The following is a 21,063-nucleotide window of genomic DNA, read 5'->3' on the forward strand; positions in this document are numbered from 1 at the left end:
AAAACAACTATATATTATATTAACTCGTGTTTCGTAACTTAACCTGTCAAACCCTCCATTCTAAATCAATTTGATTTAGTTATCGGGTTTGATTTAATTCAAAATATCTTTTTAAAAAAATTGATTGAGTTGAATTTTTTTATCCAAAATTACTAATTAAACTATTTTTAACCTCTACTTTGATATGTCAGCATAGGTGATAAAAGGTGTTTTAGGTGATGGATACCTATTGAAAAACATAAATAAAATATAGTTTTGAGAGGTAATTTATTCTCCGTTGATGTAAAAGTTAGTCCAATAATAATTGTTACCCTTGAATAAAAAAAATATGTATATAGTTTTGACCAAGAAAAGTATTTTGTGTTTCGGTCAAGAAAATAATTGCAATACCTAAATCTAATTTTAAAGTTTTTTATATATAATGAGTTAGTAATACAAAGGGACTGACCCGGTAATTTAGAAGGTCTGCTCCCTTATATCCATTTTATAAGATTGGCATTAAAGTGAATATATATACATTCCTCTGCCACGTTACTATTAGGGATGTGTATGGAATTAGTTTTTAAAGTATTTTTTATCTAAAAATATATTAAAATAATATATTTTTTTATTTAATTTTTTTTATATTAATACATTAAAATGATCTGAAAATACTAAAAAATATTAATTTAAAATAAAAAATAATTTATTTAAAAAATATATATTTTTAAAATAAAAAAAATAAACCTGCCTTCGACTCCATTTATATATAAATTAGTAGTTGATATGGTTAAAATTTTTTTTTAAAAAAAAAAAAAAAAAGCTTTAACAAGCATGCATGAGTGGATTTTACTTACCTGCCTGATGTTTATTAATGATCAAAGGATAGATTTCTCCTATTAAAACATGGACAACAAGACAAGGCTTTCTTTTTCTTTTTTTTTCTTTTTTTCTTTTTTGTTTGGAAGCAGATTGGTGGCTGCTAGGTTTCCATTCTTCCTCGAGATTTTGTCGCGTTGAATGGCATTGCCTCAACAACCCAGAAACAAAGGGCCAAGAGCCCATGGGAAGGGATAGCTAGTAGGGGCCCTCGCCCCTTATCCCTTTCAAATGAAGGGTATTTTCTAGAACAAGCTATCCGTGTATTCTCCAAGCTGGCCGCTTGCCCTCCAGGACCCAGGATTGCGATGTTGTCCCTCACGTGTTTCAGACACTGGGCCCAGTTCATGGGTGTAAAACAAAGATAAGCCGAAATAATAATTCTAAATCAGCCCCCTCTTTTCTTTTCTTTTTCTAAAATCATTTTCCAATCTCAATATTTTTTATTTTATTTTTTTACCTCGCAAAAGAAGTCACAAAGCCAAGTTCAAGTCCTCTCCCTTATAAAAACGAGGGTAGGGGCCGTGCAACGTGCGGTGTCTCCCCATCGCAGAAGTTTATTTTCAATTCTCTTGCCATCAATAGCAAGACCAGACAATGCTCAAGCCAAGGAAAATGACAGTGTCGTCCTTTTCTCATCTCAACAAAATTTTGTCTAATACATTACAATGGGATATTTTTCGTAGTCTACCACAAAAAAACAAAAAAAAAACAATATTAAATGAGCTCAGTCTTTTTCTGGGGCTCTATACATTAAAAAATATGTTGACTGTAACAGTGTAAATGCAATTTTACATTGATTAAGCCTGCACTTCAGGGTAAAAATATTTTTTTAATGGGATATATTTGTCATTGTGAAATTGATTGGGAACAAAATAGTCCAGCTATTTTTTTTGTCACAATACAATGACAATTTTGCTCTTAATAGAAAAAAAATCTTTGGACGAGGGGCTCTTTTGTCTTTTTATTAAAAACAAATGGCACACACTCATAAAGGAGGTTGGTCGGGTTTTGGTGGAGGCTTTTTTTTCCTTCACTCTTTTCTCTTTTATTTTCTAGAAAAACACGACTGAATTTTCAAAAGAATATTTGTATCATCTAGTTTGTAATCTTATCGATTTTATTCCTTCTTCTTTTAATTATTATTTATTTGACTTTTGATATTTGGATTTTTTTCAATTTTATTCTGTAGCATTTTATTCAATTTTTTTTTGGTCCCTTTATTTTTAATTGCTCTATTTCTATACTTTATACTTTTCTCGAATAGAATATATCAGAATGATTGTTGCTGCTGCTGCTACTACTACTACCACTACTACTACCACCACTACTACGACCTGCTGCAGCTAGTAGTAGTAGTAGTAGTAGCTACTACTGCTACTCTTGCTGCTGCTGCTACTGCTACTCCTGCTACTGCTACTGCTGTAATGACTTTTAATGCATTTTTTTTCTAAATTACTCAAATCTAAACTGAGGCAATCTCTTCATCCCCATGGTTAACATGTTAGAAATTACACTTTGATTCACCTTCAATCCAAATTGTAGCAGTGATAACCAAACTTACATATTGTATAAATTTTTTTATAATTTCATTTCTTTTAATTTTTTGCATGTGTTTTTCAATTTATTTTTATTTTTTTATTACTATATTCTTATCCTTTTCTTGATTTATCCTTTTTTTTTTCAATTTTATCCCTCGACATTTAATTTTATTTTGTTTTCTTATCTAGTTTTGATCCTCATTCTTTCAATAACTTTTTTAAAATCATTTTTTTAGTTTTTTTTTCCAACTTAGCCCCTCATTATTTTCTTTTATTTTGTATACCATGTTTTGTTTGCATTGTTTGAGTTTTAAATTGTTTTACGGTTATATATTTTATTTTGTTATTTTCTTGTGGTTGCCTTTCAACAGAGCAGTCTTTTATTGAAAATTATTTTTTTAAAAAATTCATCTTTTGACATTGATTATTAAGCCCTTACCTTCATTTTTTTAATACTTTTTTTTTTTGTTGAGTTATCAAGATCTTATATCTCAATCAACCATAGTTGCCTCAAATATGTTTCCCCTTGTTTTTTTTTTATGAAATTAATTTTTTTAACAATTTTATACTCTAGCGTTTAATTATTGGCTCTTGAGCTATGTAATTTTTTCACTTCTTTTCTATTGGGTTATCCTGAATACGAGTTAATTAAGTTAACCTTGGTTAACTTGCATTTTCTTACTCAAAGTTCTGTTATTTAACTTCGGTGCTTTTGGTTAGGTACTTTCTTTGAAAGTCTATTTTTTTTTTATCTCGATCTTATATCACAAGTGGCAGGTTAGTCAAGTTAACCTGAATTGACTTGGTTTTTTTTTTTTTTTTTTATTGTTTTTTTATGAATTTTTTTTTTTAATTTCATCCTTTTGTATTAAATTATTTTCCCTTAGACTTTGTCATTTTTTTTGCCTCTTTCTATTTTGTTATTTTGAGAGCGAGTTGGTCAAGCTAACTCGGGTCAGCTTCCATTTTTGTTCATAATTTTTTTTTATTTAACTCAGGCCTTTTTTATTAGACCCTGCTTTTAGAGATCTAATTTGTTTTTCTTGATCTTATGTCGCATGTGACAGGTTAGTCGAGTTAACCCGGGTTGACTCGAATTGGTTTCCCTAGATTTTTTCATGACTTTTTTTTTTTGAATTTATCATTTTGCATTAAATTATTTACCCTTGATTTTTTTTTTCACTTTTCTTATTGTTTGATTATTCCGAGAGTGGGCTAGTAAAGTAGACTTAGATTAACTAAGGTTTTTGAATATTTTTTTTATTGAACTTTGATTTTTTTTACTAGGTCATCCTTTTGAATTTTTTTTTATCTCAATTTCATATCATGGGTTATTGGTTCGTCAAGTTACCTTAAACTGACTCAAGTTTTCTTCATCGGCGTTGTATTTTTTGAAGTTTTTTTTTTTCAATTTTAACTTCAAACTATTAGACCTTAATCTTTACCATTTTTTTTATAGGTTCTTTTGATCTTATATTTTAAGTCATAATATTTTAATTAATTTAATTTGAATTGTCTTAGATTATTATCACTTAAATATATTTTTTAAATATTAAAAAAATTTAACATGACTTATAGCATAGCATGACAACCTATACACAAGAGAGGTTAGATAAGTGTTTTATTGACACTCTACCTTTGAATAGTTAAAATTGCTCCTGCCTTTCTCACCAACCTCCTACATAATGAATACCTACAAGAAAATGTAAAAACTCGGTAAAGAATCAAGTAGATTGGAAGGGTTTTATTTTTATGAAACTAATACAATTTGGTAGAAATTTTGGGAATATAACATAAAATAAAAAAAATATATTTAAAAAATATCATATTTTCACATAAATCACGGTTGAATTAATAAACCATTAATGAAGTGGTTGAATTAATAAACCGCTAATGAAAATGGCGGTTGAGTCTTTCGTTTCAATGTCTTGGATGCTTTTACTTCGTTCATGTCCCTGTACCTTTCCAGCACCCTTCTTGGACCCCACATAGATTGAAAAATACATCTTTTTTGTTTTTTTTTTTTCTTGATAATGGTTCTATCTCATTTTCAAAGCTAGACTTCAGATCTTATATTTTAAGTCATAATATTTTAATTAATTTAATTTGAATTGTCTTAGATTATTATCACTTAAATATATTTTTTAAATATTAAAAAAATTTAACATGACTTATAGCATAGCATGACAACCTATACACAAGAGAGGTTAGATAAGTGTTTTATTGACACTCTACCTTTGAATAGTTAAAATTGCTCCTGCCTTTCTCACCAACCTCCTACATAATGAATAACTACAAGAAAATGTAAAAACTCGGTAAAGAATCAAGTAGATTGGAAGGGTTTTATTTTTATGAAACTAATACAATTTGGTAGAAATTTTGGGAATATAACATAAAATAAAAAAAATATATTTAAAAAATATCATACTTTCACATAAATCACGGTTGAATTAATAAACCATTAATGAAGTGGTTGAATTAATAAACCGCTAATGAAAATGGCGGTTGAGTCTTTCGTTTCAATGTCTTGGATGCTTTTACTTCGTTCATGTCCCTGTACCTTTCCAGCACCCTTCTTGGACCCCACATAGATTGAAAAATACATCTTTTTTGTTTTTTTTTTTTTCTTGATAATGGTTCTATCTCATTTTCAAAGCTAGACTTCAGATCTTATATTTTAAGTCATAATATTTTAATTAATTTAATTTGAATTGTCTTAGATTATTATCACTTAAATATATTTTTTAAATATTAAAAAAATTTAACATGACTTATAGCATAGCATGACAACCTATACACAAGAGAGGTTAGATAAGTGTTTTATTGACACTCTACCTTTGAATAGTTAAAATTGCTCCTGCCTTTCTCACCAACCTCCTACATAATGAATACCTACAAGAAAATGTAAAAACTCGGTAAAGAATCAAGTAGATTGGAAGGGTTTTATTTTTATGAAACTAATACAATTTGGTAGAAATTTTGGGAATATAACATAAAATAAAAAAAATATATTTAAAAAATATCATACTTTCACATAAATCACGGTTGAATTAATAAACCATTAATGAAGTGGTTGAATTAATAAACCGCTAATGAAAATGGCGGTTGAGTCTTTCGTTTCAATGTCTTGGATGCTTTTACTTCGTTCATGTCCCTGTACCTTTCCAGCACCCTTCTTGGACCCCACATAGATTGAAAAATACATCTTTTTTGTTTTTTTTTTTTCTTGATAATGGTTCTATCTCATTTTCAAAGCTAGACTTCAGATCTTATATTTTAAGTCATAATATTTTAATTAATTTAATTTGAATTGTCTTAGATTATTATCACTTAAATATATTTTTTAAATATTAAAAAAATTTAACATGACTTATAGCATAGCATGACAACCTATACACAAGAGAGGTTAGATAAGTGTTTTATTGACACTCTACCTTTGAATAGTTAAAATTGCTCATGCCTTTCTCACCAACCTCCTACATAATGAATACCTACAAGAAAATGCAAAAACTCGGTAAAGAATCAAGTAGATTGGAAGGGTTTTATTTTTATGAAACTAATACAATTTGGTAGAAATTTTGGGAATATAACATAAAATAAAAAAAATATATTTAAAAAATATCATACTTTCACATAAATCACTGTTGAATTAATAAACCATTAATGAAGTGGTTGAATTAATAAACCGCTAATGAAAATGGCGGTTGAGTCTTTCGTTTCAATGTCTTGGATGCTTTTACTTCGTTCATGTCCCTGTACCTTTCCAGCACCCTTTTTGGACCCCACATAGATTGAAAAATACATCTTTTTTGTTTTTTTTTTTTTTCTTGATAATGGTTCTATCTCATTTTCAAAGCTAGACTTCATAGACTCTCTCGCGGCAAATTCTTTCTCTTCTTCTTCATAGTCCCTATGATCAAACTTTATTCAACAAATTAAATCCTACAATACAATTCTTTTTTCCCTTGTGACAATTACATTATTTCCATAGCATGGCAAGCCTTAGTTTGATTACTGGAGCAATAGGCACAGCAAACTATTTTGACTGGTTTTTGCTACTATATTTTCGATCAAAGAATATTATCTAAATGGATCTTTGCCAATATATGTTTCGGGTAATAACATTTCAGTGTTACATCAACAAATTAAACTAAAAGGGAACAAAAACTAAAAGAAAACAAGAAAATAACATAAACAGATGTGAGAAAGAAAGGGTTAAGAAATAAAAAGAGATGTGAGAGAAGAGACAGTCGCGAAGAGGCTGAAAGCTTCCTTGAACTCGAAGATCTGGTCATCCGTGAGCTCATCAGCCGATTGAAGGGCCTTTCCTACCACTAACACGCCCCGATTTTCCTAAAGGAACATTAATGAGATTATCTGGAAATCTGAACATCAAATCAAAACTTTGCACTCTCATACCACTCTGACGCAGTTTCATCTAACTGAAAAGTCAAGATCACTAAGCGAAAAACCCTTAACTTAATTCCTTATTTTGGGCCCAAAATCTTATCATTCACAAGCAGTATGAAGCTGCATGAACTTGGCCCATTCCTTATTTTGGGGCCAAAATCTGATCCTGAGCCTAGTCCAGACTCAAGTTTCCAGGTTATTTATCTCTTGAGGTTTCTGCAGAGTTGCCTCCTCTCCAAGTTTCTTTATGCAACTCTAAAAGCTATAATAATTGTCCTTAAGACTTCGTTAGCTAAATAACCTATACCCTTATCCTTTAGGTGTTTCATGGTAAATAATAAAGGATGCTGGACAATAAACATATCTGGGAAGAGCTAGCAGATGCAATTGATACCAAGGAAATTATCTACTATTACAATAAACAAGAGCTAAGTTCTTTTATAAAAGCAAACATCAAAGAACAAGGAAATCAGGTTGCTTAGACAACATATTTGGATCCATGTAGCAAGTAAAGGTTGGTTGACTACTTCCGGTGTGTGTATGTGTTTATATATATATATATGACAAAAGGCAAGTTCTCAAGCACTTGAAATTTAAAGTCTGCATGCATGTTGTATCATGATAATCATCCTCCTGATTTGGATCCATGTAGCAAGTAAGGGTTGGTTGACTACTTCCGGTGTGTGTATATTTTATATATATATACAAATAAGCTGAAAAAATAAAAAAATCTTGTCTTTTATTAATAAAAAGAGAGAATAAAAATCTGAAAAAAGAAACTAATTGTATAAAGAAAATATATTAGCACCCATAATATTCATTACTTGAGATATAAGCTACATTGTTTATTTGTCTGATGTAAACTAAGAAACATTTATGTTTTCTAATTGTTGATCTGTTTAAGATTAAAGAAAAGTTCTTCTTAGTAAGAAGATCATTATCTTATCAGATTAAAAACATAATTGTTCTAATGTCAATATAAAAAAGAAATTTTCTTTTATTTAATATCATAAATATATTTTACGGATAAATTCATAATCCCATATATTAAAAAAAAAAACAATTTGTTCTGGTATTTTTTTAAATATAATCAAAATCCTTTGGAATTTTACAAATTTGTAAAAGCCATGCAAAAGTATTTCAAATTTTTTAAAATAAATGCTCAAATTATTTTTTAGGAATGTTGGCCATATTTAATTAAAAAATTTTGTTAATTTAAACTTTTTTATCTTTTTTTTTTATCATTTATGTAACACAAAATAAAAGGTAATAAAAAGAAAACACAACACACACACACTATTTTTTTTTTTTTTTTTTTTACTATATTTTACTCACACACCCCTACAATTACATGTTTACAAATAATAAAAATTCAAATTTTTAAAAACAATTCAAACACATATTAAAATTTTAAAACTTGCAAAATGGTCATTCCAAATGTTGGAAATGAGTTAGAGAGACTATTAGGAACTCAGGACTCGGGAAGCACATTGAAAGACTCTTGGGATGGATGAATAGTGGCAGCATGTCTACTACACGTGACACTGCCACTTGCAACGTTTGAACCTACCTGTAAAACAAGCAAAAAATGGGTGGATTAAGTATATCACTTCTTTCTCTTCATGTTCTTACCAACAATGTCATACACGAATTGGTTTGATTTTATTTTTTCTTTTTCATAGATATATTTCACGGGTTAGTTTTCTCAAATTTTCATCCCCTTTTCTGGTTACAATTTAAATTTTGTTATATTGTTCGATTGTATTTTAATGAGGACACTATGCTAATGAATCATGATCCTTGCTGCTAAATATATCAACACTTTTTTAAAAAATAAAAGCTAGATTTTTATGGATTAAAATTGTCCTTCAAAATTTATTGGTGGCATCAATGTGTACAGAAGAAAATTCTCAAAGGGTTAAAATTGAAAATTTTGACTTGTAAACTTTAAATTCAGAGACTAGGATGGGAGTAAGTAAATTGAAGGCACTTTCCATCAACTTTTAGAAAAAGGAGGGTGATTTCGGTGTTGACATGTAATTTAGGTTGATTTATATGCTTTGTAGCCAATCAGTTAGTTACACATGACACTATTTTATTCATATAGAACATATTTAATTTTATTAAATAAAAGCATTATTTATCTTCAATATTCATTTATATTTAATTTATGAATTTAATATTTGATAAATGAATCTAGAGTAAAGATGAAGTTCATGGAACAAAAACACTTTGCAAACAAAATTATAAAGATACTATAGCTATAAGATTTTTATTGCACCAAAGTATTGTTCCTAAATATTTCTGGTTAAGGCTCTCTTAATATATTATGTTCTTTTCTTTATGAAAGAAAGAAATTGATCTTATAAATTGAGATATAAAGGATACTTAGAACTAAAATGTAGGTATTTGTCAAATGACATGTATACTAAACTGACCCGCATTAGAATTTCATATGGAGATGTCGCTTGTCTTTATGGAAAAACTCACGTAACGGTTGTGTAAGTGATCCTAAGACTTGAGATCACTAAGTTATCTTATATAGAAAGTGTTATGTTTTAATCTTATTATATGTTATCTTGTTAAATGTAACAAATGGGCAGACATTAGATACAACATAAATTATATAAAGGTATTTGAATGATCAAAAAAGGATTCACTACCCTAGGTGAATTAGAAAAAAAATATCCCACGAGTTCTCAAATAGTATTGATTAAATGTTCTACAAGTTCTCAGATAGTATTGATTGTTAAATCTTTGCACAACGTGAAATGAGATTTAAAAAGAGTTTTAAATTTTATTCAAATGATCAATGACTATAATGTTGTGAATAAATATGATTTGACATGGTAGATACACTCAATGCTAAGATATCTAAACAATAATGATGAAGACATCATAATTACACTAAAAAACCGGTCACTGAAAAGTTAAGTCAAACCACCTATGACTTTCTCAATATTTGAGAGATCACAACATGTTGCTAAACAATAATACACTTAACCTTTAAATATAAAATAATCAATTATTGAATAAATTAAATTATTTAATTTATTTATTTATATTTATTTATAATTATAATTTATATTTGTGCCAACATATTAGGAATCTAATAGATCACACACATTGAGAACCATTAGTCATCAATTAAATTGATATAATTAATCAAGTGTAACTTAATTAGAAATAATTTTAGAAATTAAGCATTAAAATGTATTTAATTCGGGAATTATAGTTGTAGTCCTAAAATAATCAAGTAGGGACTTGGTTGATTAAATTTCTAAAATTATTCCTAAATAATATATGGATATCATTTTAGAGGAAAATATATATTTTGTCATCTATAGGGTTTTTAGGATTCTCTATAAATATAAAGCTAAGCTTATTATTTTGGGGTTGTCGATTAGATAAAAAAACTATGTAAATCACAAAAATTAAAGTTAATACTTTAGACTTAGTAAATCCCTATCTCCTAAATATGGATTTAAGATATTTTTTATTGGTGATTTATTTGAATTATTGTTGAAGACCGGATAACTGGATTGGTTGTAATTTGCAACAATTCAGCCTTCAAAGATCAGATCTTGCAACAATTCCTGAACAATTTTAGATTTGTCTAATAGGATCCCAAAGATTTTTAAAGATTATTTTATTTTATTTTATTATTTTCATTGCTTGTATGATATCAGGAACCAACAATTTATTACATAATTAAATTCTAATCAAGTTAACATGTTATTATAGTATTATTTATATCTTATTTTTATATTAAAAAAAAAGGTACGCGACTATGAGTCAATTAAATAGAAAACAGTTACAATCTCGAGCCACGAGTCATTAAACATAGTATTACTTGATAACCAAATTAAAGAACTTGTGTTTATGGAAAAGCTCACGTGATGGTTGTGTAAATGATTCTAAGACTTAAGAGCACTAAGTTATCTTATATAGAAAGTGTAATGTTTTAATCTTATTACATGTTATCTTGTTAAACGTAACAAATGGGCAAACATTTAATACAACATAAATTATATAAAGGTATTTTAATTATCAAAAGAGGAATATTTATCGCCCTAAGTGAATTAGAAAAACATACTCCACATGTTATCAAATAATATTGATTAAATGTTCCACAAGTTCTCAGATAGTATTGATTATTAAATCTTTGTACAAGGTGAAATGAGATTTGAAAAGAGTTCAAATTTTATTCAAATGATCAATGACTATAATGTTACGAATAAATATGATTTGACATGGCAGACACACTTCATGCTAAAATATCTAAACAATATTGATGAAGACATAATAATTACACTAAAAAACCAGTCACTAAAAAGTTAAGTCAAACCACTTATGATTTTTCCAATATTTGGGAGATCACGACACATTGCTAGACATTACACTTAATCTTTAAATATAAATTAATCAATTATTAAATTGATAATAAATTAAATAGTTTAATTTATTTAATTATATTTATTTAGAATTATAATTTATATTTGTTCCAACATATTAGGAATCTAATAGATCATACACATTGAGAACCATTAGTCAAAAATTAAATTAATATAATTAATCAAGGGTGACGTGATTATAAATTAAGCACTGGAATGTATTTAATTCGGGAATTATAATTATAGTCCTAAAATAATCAAGTAGGAATTGATTGATTAAATTTTTAAAATTATCCTTAAATAATATATGGATATTATTTAAGGGTCAAATATATATTTTGCTATCTATAGGTGTTTTTAGTATTCCCTATAAATATAAAGCTAAGATTATTATTTTTGGGTTCTCGATTAGATAGAAAAACTATGTAAATCATAAAATTAAAGTTAATACTCTAGACTTAGTAAATCCCTATCTCCTAAATAAGAATTTAAGAGATTTTTCATTGGTGATTCATGTGAATTACTATTGGAGACTAGACAATTGAATGGGTTATGGTTTGCAACAATTCAACCTTTAAAGATAAGATCTTGCTACAATCCTAAATACCTTTAGATTTGTCTAATAGGATCCCAGAGATTTTCAAAGATTATTTTATTTTATTATTTTCATTGCGTGTATGATATTCAGGAACCCAACAATTTATTACATAATCAAGTTCTAATCAAGTTAACATGTTATTATAGTATTATTTATATCTTATTTTTTCATTTAAAAAAAAAGGTACGCGACTATGAGTCAATTAAGTAGAAAACAGTTACAATCTCGAGCCACGAGTCATTAACCATAGTATTACTTGATAATCAAATTAAAGAACTTAGCCTCATGAGTTTTCGACCTCATTGAGGATTAGTTAGTCACTAGAAAAAATGTGCTTCAAGCTTTAGGGTCTAAAAACAAAGAAGAAATTAAACTCTCCCGACATTTGGAATATCAAAGCTGAAAAGAAAGGACAAAAAAAGAATGTTTTGTTTTTACCAGATAGTAGATAATAATGGCTATAGTAAATAAGCACGGGAGCTCAAAAGCATGGCGATGATGGATGGAGTCTGTTAAATATTATTATTAATACTGTTAAATATTAAATATTATTCTTCCTTAAAAGTGCTTCCTAAAACAGACAACGTGCTTACATCACTCCAAAGCATGCTTACTTCCCATCTCATATAATATTCGAACGAGTTGCCTGTTGGGTTCGCTTCTCAAGATTTCAGGCCAACACATGACCAAACCACACGATCATTTTCAAATAATTTCATTGTCTAACTTAGCATGTATGACGATACAGGACAACTTATCGACATATATATTGCATTTTCCTTATGACTTTAGAAATTATTAGATATGTTACCTCTACTTCACTGCAGACTAAATAATTTTTTATGCAAAAAAAAAATGATATATTATAAAGAATTCAAGTCCCAGGATATTTGTTCAATTGTTAATTTAAATAATATAAAAAAAAATAAATAAACTGACAAAAAAATAATTAAAAAATTTTTAAAAAACTACACTTGAATTTATTCAGATTATCAAATAACTCAATGCTAACCTAATTAAAGAAAAATTGATAAAAAATAAGTAAAATTTACAGGAAAAAAAAACAGAAAACATTAGCTTAGAAAAAAAATACTAAGCAAACTCATGCAAACTTTCTAAATCTAATTTAATCTAAAAAGGCTACAACTTGTTAAATTATGGACTCAAGTGCAATTAAGAAGCTTAAATGTCATTTAATTTAATTTTAAATGATAGAATTGTTGAAAAATATTAATAAAAAACTTGTAAAAAAAAATAAAGCTAAAATCTGATAGGAAAAAATACAATGAGGATGAAATTTGAAAAATAATGATCCCAAACAAAAAAAAAATACAATTAAATAATTATGACCAAACTTGAAAGATTAAAAATCATAGGCAGTAAGATTAAAAATCATTTGTAATATGATAGATTATTTATATATTAAAAAAATAGTATGGGTGAAATAAAAAAATATTACGGGCTAACCCAATAGAATCAAGCCAAAAAAAAAAAAAAGTTAAAAAAAGAAGATAAAAAACATCAATTTAGGGAAAAAAAAAAAACACAAACAAACAAACAAGGCAAACCCAGCAAACTTTTAAAACCTTGTCTAATCTCTAAAAGTCCTTTCCAGTGAAATCTTTGACCTATATTTAATTAAGAACATAATTATCGACCAATTTAATTTTGAATGATGAGATTGATAGAAAAATATTAATAAAAAAACTTAAAAAATCAATAAAACAAATCAACAAAAAGAATGAGGATAAAATTTGATTGAAAAAATCCAAGGAGGATGAAATTTAATGAAAAAAAAAATTAAGCTGAAATAAAATAAATAGCAATTAAAAGAATAAGAATTTTATATATTAAAAAAATCATAAGGGATCAAATTGAAAAACATATGTAAAAACCAAGTGAACCTGGACAAACATCCTAAACCTGGTCAAATCTAAAAAAGCTCGCAACCTATAAAACCCTGTATCCGAATCCAATCAAGAATTTTATTATGAGACAATTTAAAAGTATAAATTTTAAAACTTGTAAAAGCAAAAAAAATCAGCAATCAAAATAACATGAATTAAATTTGATAAAAAAAAAGATGATTAAATCATAAAACAAAATCAATTTAAAAAATTATCCGAAATAAAAACTTGTTGCGCACAACGTTGCGATATCAGGATCAAGAAGTCGCCACCTAGTTATTTGGTCCAGGGTCACTAAAAAACTTGAGTGTACTAGTTTTATCTAAAATTATAGAGTAAATGATTGGTTGTGGCTAGGAAATGTATTAGCACCCCCAGCACACCTTACCTAAAGTAAGCAACATTGTGTGGTGTTGATGTGGTTTGAAGGTGTTGATGGGTTTCTAACCAGTGATTTATCTATGACTCAGAACAAAGATTTACGTTTATAAATAAATCTGACATTTTGAATTTATTAATGGCTTATATGCCCAGGTAAATTATTATAGGAAGAATCCATATAGATGTTCTGACAAGGTTTACCTATTCAAAATGATGAAAATGTTTTCCATAACTCATGTATTGTGATGAAAAAAAATACTTAATTGAAATTGGTGATTATCCAAGATAATTATGAGAATTTTCAAGTTAACTCCTAATATTTAAATACCAAAGGTCCAACATTTATATTAGAATGTTAATATTTATTTTTCAGAAATTAAAGTTTTTAGAATTATTGAAATAGTGGTTAAATACTTAAAGAATTTTACAAACTTATTGTAAATTCCAAAAAAAATACAAAAAAAATTTCTAAAACAATGTAAAAAAAAAAAAAATCTCTCCTTTTTATAAATAAAATGCAATTTTTATTAGGATAGTGTTGTACATAAGAAGCAAAAATCATTGTTTGTTTTTTTTAGTATTATCTTTTTGTTATTATTTATTTCTGTAAGGCCATATTTGACAAAACCATCTTTTCTTTCCCTATAAAACTATCAAAATAAATTTAAAGGTGTGTTTTCCAAACACTCTTTTAGGGAAAAAAAAAAATTCTTTAACAAAAAATTATTCAAACAAACAAAGTCTTAAGCAGTCAAAACAAAATCGAATGTGTCAACCCAAAGACACCAGTTCAATTATGAACAGAACCAAAAATCAAGGTTTGACCTAAAAATTAAACCAAAACAAAGGATTTAAACTGAAACAAAATTAAAGTTGAAAATTAACAAAAAATATAAAAAATTATACAAAAAAAAAAAAAAACTAATCAAACACTCAAATTGTGAAAAGCATAAAGAATATTCATCAAGAACCTAATAAACACAAATCATGCAAGGGGCAGGGTTTTATTTGAAATCATACAAAGATACATAATTTAGCATCAATTCACTTTGATTATTAAAGAGTAAACACGATCTTGTCAAATTAGATTTTGGTTCAAAACCAAAACCATAAGATTAATACCCCTAGAAACTTGTTTATTAATACAAATAAACCGTAGATTATATGTTAGTCAAGTTGCTTGAATGGTTTAGTGTAAAGAATCGGACCAAAGTTAGTCCAGATCATAGGGCTAAGGCAATGTTCTTTCCAAGAACATGAAAAAACCAAAAATCTAGCAATCCAGAAAATTCTCAGCCTACTATTAAACCTATAACTAGCCTCTTAGGCTTCTAAAACATGCTACTTTTGTTCCTTAAAAACCACATTACCAATACTAAACGTAGTTAAATCTAAAAAAACTAGCAAATAACATCAAATCATCAATAAGATGCATCAAGTTTCAAAGTTCAAAACTACCAAAGCTAAACAACAAACATATTCATGCTATTTGGATTCAAAACTTGATATTTTTAACATCTATATGCCAAAACATACTTGTAGAAACAATGAACTTGCACTAAAAGACATCAAATTGATCAACATACTTCTAAAATCTTTAATCCACAAACAAAAACAACTTATTATTTTATTATAAAGCATATTCAAACACCAATCAAAATATCTCAAATACATCATCAATATGCTATTAGGCTAAAAACACAAAATCAAGATTCGTGCCCTTAGTGCAAACCTTTCTAACACATTATTTGACCAAAACTAAAATATACTATCATAACGAAAGCTTGAGCAATCTAAAACATGCTTAAAACAAGAACAAAAACAAAACAAACTCTACCGAAAAACATCAAATTATTCCAACAACAAAATCAAATCAAAAAATGCAAAATAAGCTCAAGCAACATAAAAAAATAAAAAGAAGGTTTAAATATTAAGAAAGCATGAATAGGCAGGTCACATAGACTCTAACCTTAAAATTTTACATGGTTATACATTATTCAAGTTTGTTGGGTATAGATTGTTGTTTTCCTTCTCTTTACTTTTCTTCTTTCCCTTTCACCATCATTTCCTTCCAAAGCTTGTTAGGCTTTTGAACCTTTACACCGAGATATTTTCATAGTGTGTTTCTCCATGTTTTTCCTCTTTCTTTTTTTTTTTTCATTTTCTAGGGTGTATTTGTAGGGTTTTACTAGGGTTCTTGATGGATTTAAAAATAAATTGATCAAAGCTTAGTTGTTTGATCAAAATGGGATAGTTCTGGAATGATGGTTCTATAACAAATTTTCCTAGGTGGTTTTCTTTTTCTTGGAGATAAAGGCATACATCTCATGCTATTCTAAAATTAAATTGTGTGAGAGTTGTTCCAACATAATCTAGTCGACTTGATAGGTCCCAAGGCTACTTGAATGACTAGTAAAAAACATGATTTGATTTAAAAGAATAATTCAAGATGACCCTTTTTTTTTTAATATTAGAACGATAACATATTAGATCGACCTGGGCTTCATGGCTTAACCCTTAAAATCCACAATTCAGGTTATGGACTCCACTAGGTTTAAGAATTTTTTTTATTCAGAATTTTTTTTACTTAATTATACAATAACAAAAAATAAATGCTCATAAAATTAAGTATAAACCAAATGTCAAGACATTTGTTATATATTACGATAATCTTAAAGAAAGCAAATTAAAACAATTTATAAAGACAAATCAAAATCAAGAAAAAGTTAAAAGATGAAACTGAGAAAATAATGAAAATTAAAAAAATATACCTCTTTCACTATTCATATAAACAGTGAAGGAGGTGAGTTGGTGTCCTAACTCTTTTAGATGCAACTAGTTTATTGGTTTGTGCTATGCTACAAGTCAGATGAAGTTTTTTTTTAAAACATGAAAAAAATGTGTAAGTCACAGGAAACTATTTGGTATTGTTATTAAACCCGACTCAATGTGTCAACTTTGAAACCTCCTAACGTGACTCTTGTCAAGCTCGAATTTAAAATTAACTCGTGTGAGAGTTGTCTTGTCATGATCTAGTCAACTTGGAGGGTCTAAAAGTAACCGAGATGATTGATATAAAGTGTGGTTTGACTTTAACAAAAAATTCAAAATGATATTTTTTTATTATTTTAATATTGAGACAGTGATATATTGTATTTTCTTGAGCTTCGTACCTTAACCCATCAAATCCATGACTCGGATCATAAACTTGAATAGGTTTAACAACTACGTTTATATACTATTTGTTACTTAATGATATGATAATAAAAATAGATACTCGTAAAATTAAACACCAGTCAAATACTGTGACATTTGTTAGAGACTATAATAATTTCATAGAAAAAAAAAACCAAAATAAATTATGAAAACCAATTCAAAAATCAACTAAATATTGAATGATGAAATAAAAAAAAAAGATTTAATTGAAAGAAAAGAATTGGATGAAGAAATTTAAGGGTAAAAAAATAATAAAAGGAAAAAAAAAGGAGTTTAACCTAGCCGGTCAACTTTGAAACCTCTCGACCTAACTTCTTGAATAACATGAGTTTAAAATTAACTTGCATGTGAGTTTTCCCGATGTGTCCTATTCAACTTGGATAATCCAAAGACAATAAATATAACTAGTAAACAACATGATTTGACTTTAAAAAATTCAAGATGACATCTTTTTTTAATATTGAGATTGTAACATTTTGAATTGACTCAGGTTTCACGACTTAACACTCAGAACCTGCGATCCAGATTGTAAACTCCAATGAGTTTAATAACTCTTTTTTTTAAAACTATTTTTACATAATGATATGATAATAAAATTAGGCACTCGCAAAATTAAAAATTAACCAAATATCAAGATGTTTGTTTGAGACTGCGATAACCTCATTTACACAAGTTGAAATAAATTACGAATAGCAATTGAAAATCATTGAAATATTGGAGGATAAAATGGATTTAATCAAAATAGACACTCACAAAATTTAGTATTAACTAAATGCCAAGATGTTTATTTAAGAATGCGATAACTTTATAAATAGTAAATTTAAATAAATTATGGAGATCAATTTAAAATAAATGAAATATAGAATAATTCAATTGAAAAAAAAAAGTTAAAAATAATTCAGGTGGTAGAAAAAAAAAAGATAGAATTACAAAAAAAAAAAACAAATTGGGGAGTTGGGTTTTATCCAAATTATTTTAGAGCCTATTTTTTTTTTCATTTTAAAAAATATTTTTGAAAAAAAATTGAATTTTTTTTGTTTCAATTTTTTTTTATGTTTTTGTATTATTTTGATATGTTAATATCAAAAATTAATTTTAAAAAATAAAAAAATATATATTATTTTAATATATTTTTTTAAAAAAATACTTTAAAAAGATAATTGTGAAAAGATTTCGTGTCAAACACATGTTAATCAACAGAGAAAGGTTGATTGGAATAAAAAAATCTAAGGTTAATTGGATAAATATGATAATAATCTGACAACCCATGATGTATTGTATGTGTAATTAATTAACGAATATAATTTGCAGACGTCATTAGAAGGCATGCTTTTCTAGTGAGTTTGTCGAGGTTATATAGAGACAAAAATACAAGAGGGTGATTAACTAATAGCTCGGAAGGCTTCTGCTTTTTGTGAGTGTTGTACGGTTTTCAGACGATATAGGTGCTATCGATTGCTACGATGTAGAATAACGCATGTGTACCTTCATAGTACATTTCTTATTATAATTAAATAAACTAATTTATTCGAGGTCTCGACCTCTTTCCATGATACTTTAAATGATAAAGTGCTTTCAACCAGGCAGAAAGGGATTATAGTGAAATTGATTTACTTGGAAATAGTTTAAATAGTTAGATTTTAAATTTATTTTTTAAAAATTATTAGTTTAAATTTTTTAAATTTTAGAATAATTAAAAATTTACATGATTGTTAACTTTAGAATTCAGAATAATTAAAAATTTATATGGCTGTTAACTTTAGGGTACATAATTTCTAGGCTTTTAAAATAATTTCTTTTAAAAAAATAAAAATTATTTTAATATATTTTTAAATAAAAAATACTTTAAAAAATAACTAAAATCATATATTTCTTTTAATCTTTTCAGCTCTAAATTTTAAAGTCGATGGTACCTTTATAACAATATATTAAAGTCTTTTTTAGTTTTCCAGCCTGGCCGGGATTTACAATTTGGATGCCTATGAAAATCGCAAGTCTTGGAAACTATAATTTATAACAATATATTGTAAATCTTTTGTGAATATTTTCACTTTAATATTCATATGCTCTTAATCTTTAATTGATATTTAGGACATGTACACATTTGTTGATAAAATGTCAAGATCCACCTTTATAAACGTACCACCTTCTATTTTTAGGATAATGTAAAACAAATTAATAAATAATTGCGTCAGTAGGCTTATATATGGTTTTGCCAACAAGTGAGAGATTACGACTGATTCATCTCTTTAATTAAACCTCCTCTTTGTAAAACAAAGTGTTGATAATCGATCCAGCACTCCAATGTTAATAATCCTTAATTTGTTATTTCTTTCAACTTTCTCTCCATATTTTGCATATAAAAATAACAAAATGACTTAATTAGTTAGGTGTAGAAAGGCTAAACCTGAAATAATTGAGAACCCAAATAACCTTAAATTCATGGGAGGTTTGAACAGTTTAGCCGTACTTAATTGCATTCCTCTCTTTTTAATAACATTAATTGTTCAATTTGGTCCCTCCACTAACACGTCTCTAAATTAATTCTATGATAATACAAACGTTTAGTATAATTTTCGTGATCTAATATGCTTTCAAGTATCTTTATCTGAAGGTTCTGAATATTCTACATAAAATATTGTTGAGCTACCCAACTTTCTATGTTGAAGAAGTTCCTGCAATGTATAAATTAATGAGTATTTTATAAACAAATTATTATATGTATTTAAGTTTGAATTTTATAGGATTGTGAGAAAATGTACAACAAACATGTTGTGGATCTAGTTATTAAATATTTGGGATATGATAGTGATCTTGCAAATAAAATAAAAAATACTTTCTATAAGTAAACACTCATGAAATGTATAATTAAAATTAAGTATAATGAAGAAAACTGATAACATATGTGGTCGACTCTAAAAGAAGAAAACATCCCTATTTTTACACGTATATCACAATAAAAGATACTAAAATTGCCATGAAATTACGAAGCGTTACAAAAGTTCACAGACAAAAAACAGTCTCTCTTATATTTTTCTATCATTTTTTCTTTACCATATATTATTTATCATCCTATATTTACTGATTTTGATAAAGAATTTGTTATACAAGAAACACTAATCTTAAAGAGAAAAGAATATATATTCAAGCTCAATGTCCATAGCTTAAATTGTTGTCGAGGAAAGCCTATTTTATGGGTGATCATTTTTTGTTCAGTTTTTATAAAGCAAAGTAACCAAACCAAATTAAAAAAAAAAAAAAAACTGAAATCGAACCAAAACCAGTTCAAACCGACCGATTTTGGTTCGGTTTTTTAGGACAAAACTGGTTCAAACCGGTTTGGCTCGATTTTTTTTTTAGTTTGGCTCGGTTTTTTTTTTATTCTTTTGGTTTGGGTTTAGTTTTGTTTGATCGGTTTCAGGTTTATAAAACCGAAACCAAACCGAACCAGTTGGTTTTTTTAAAAAATTTTAATCGGTTTATTCAATTTTTTTTGCTCACCCTAGCCTATTTCTCTAAGAAGATTTCACAACTTTATAAAAAAAATATATAAATATTTGATCTAGGGTTAAATGATTATTTGTAAAAGTATTACTGCAACATAGTGAATTTGTTTTAGTATCAATTATTGTATTTGAAAGTTTTTTTTAGCTTTAATAATGAGATTATCATAGGGATTTAAAAATATTTTCTTTTGGTTTTCTTTTGATTGAGATTTTTATTAAATTTTTTTTATTTGAATTTTCAAAACTAAGAAA

Source organism: Populus alba, chromosome 1, assembly GCF_005239225.2.
Source record: "Populus alba chromosome 1, ASM523922v2, whole genome shotgun sequence".
In the NCBI taxonomy this organism is placed as follows: domain Eukaryota; kingdom Viridiplantae; phylum Streptophyta; class Magnoliopsida; order Malpighiales; family Salicaceae; genus Populus; species Populus alba.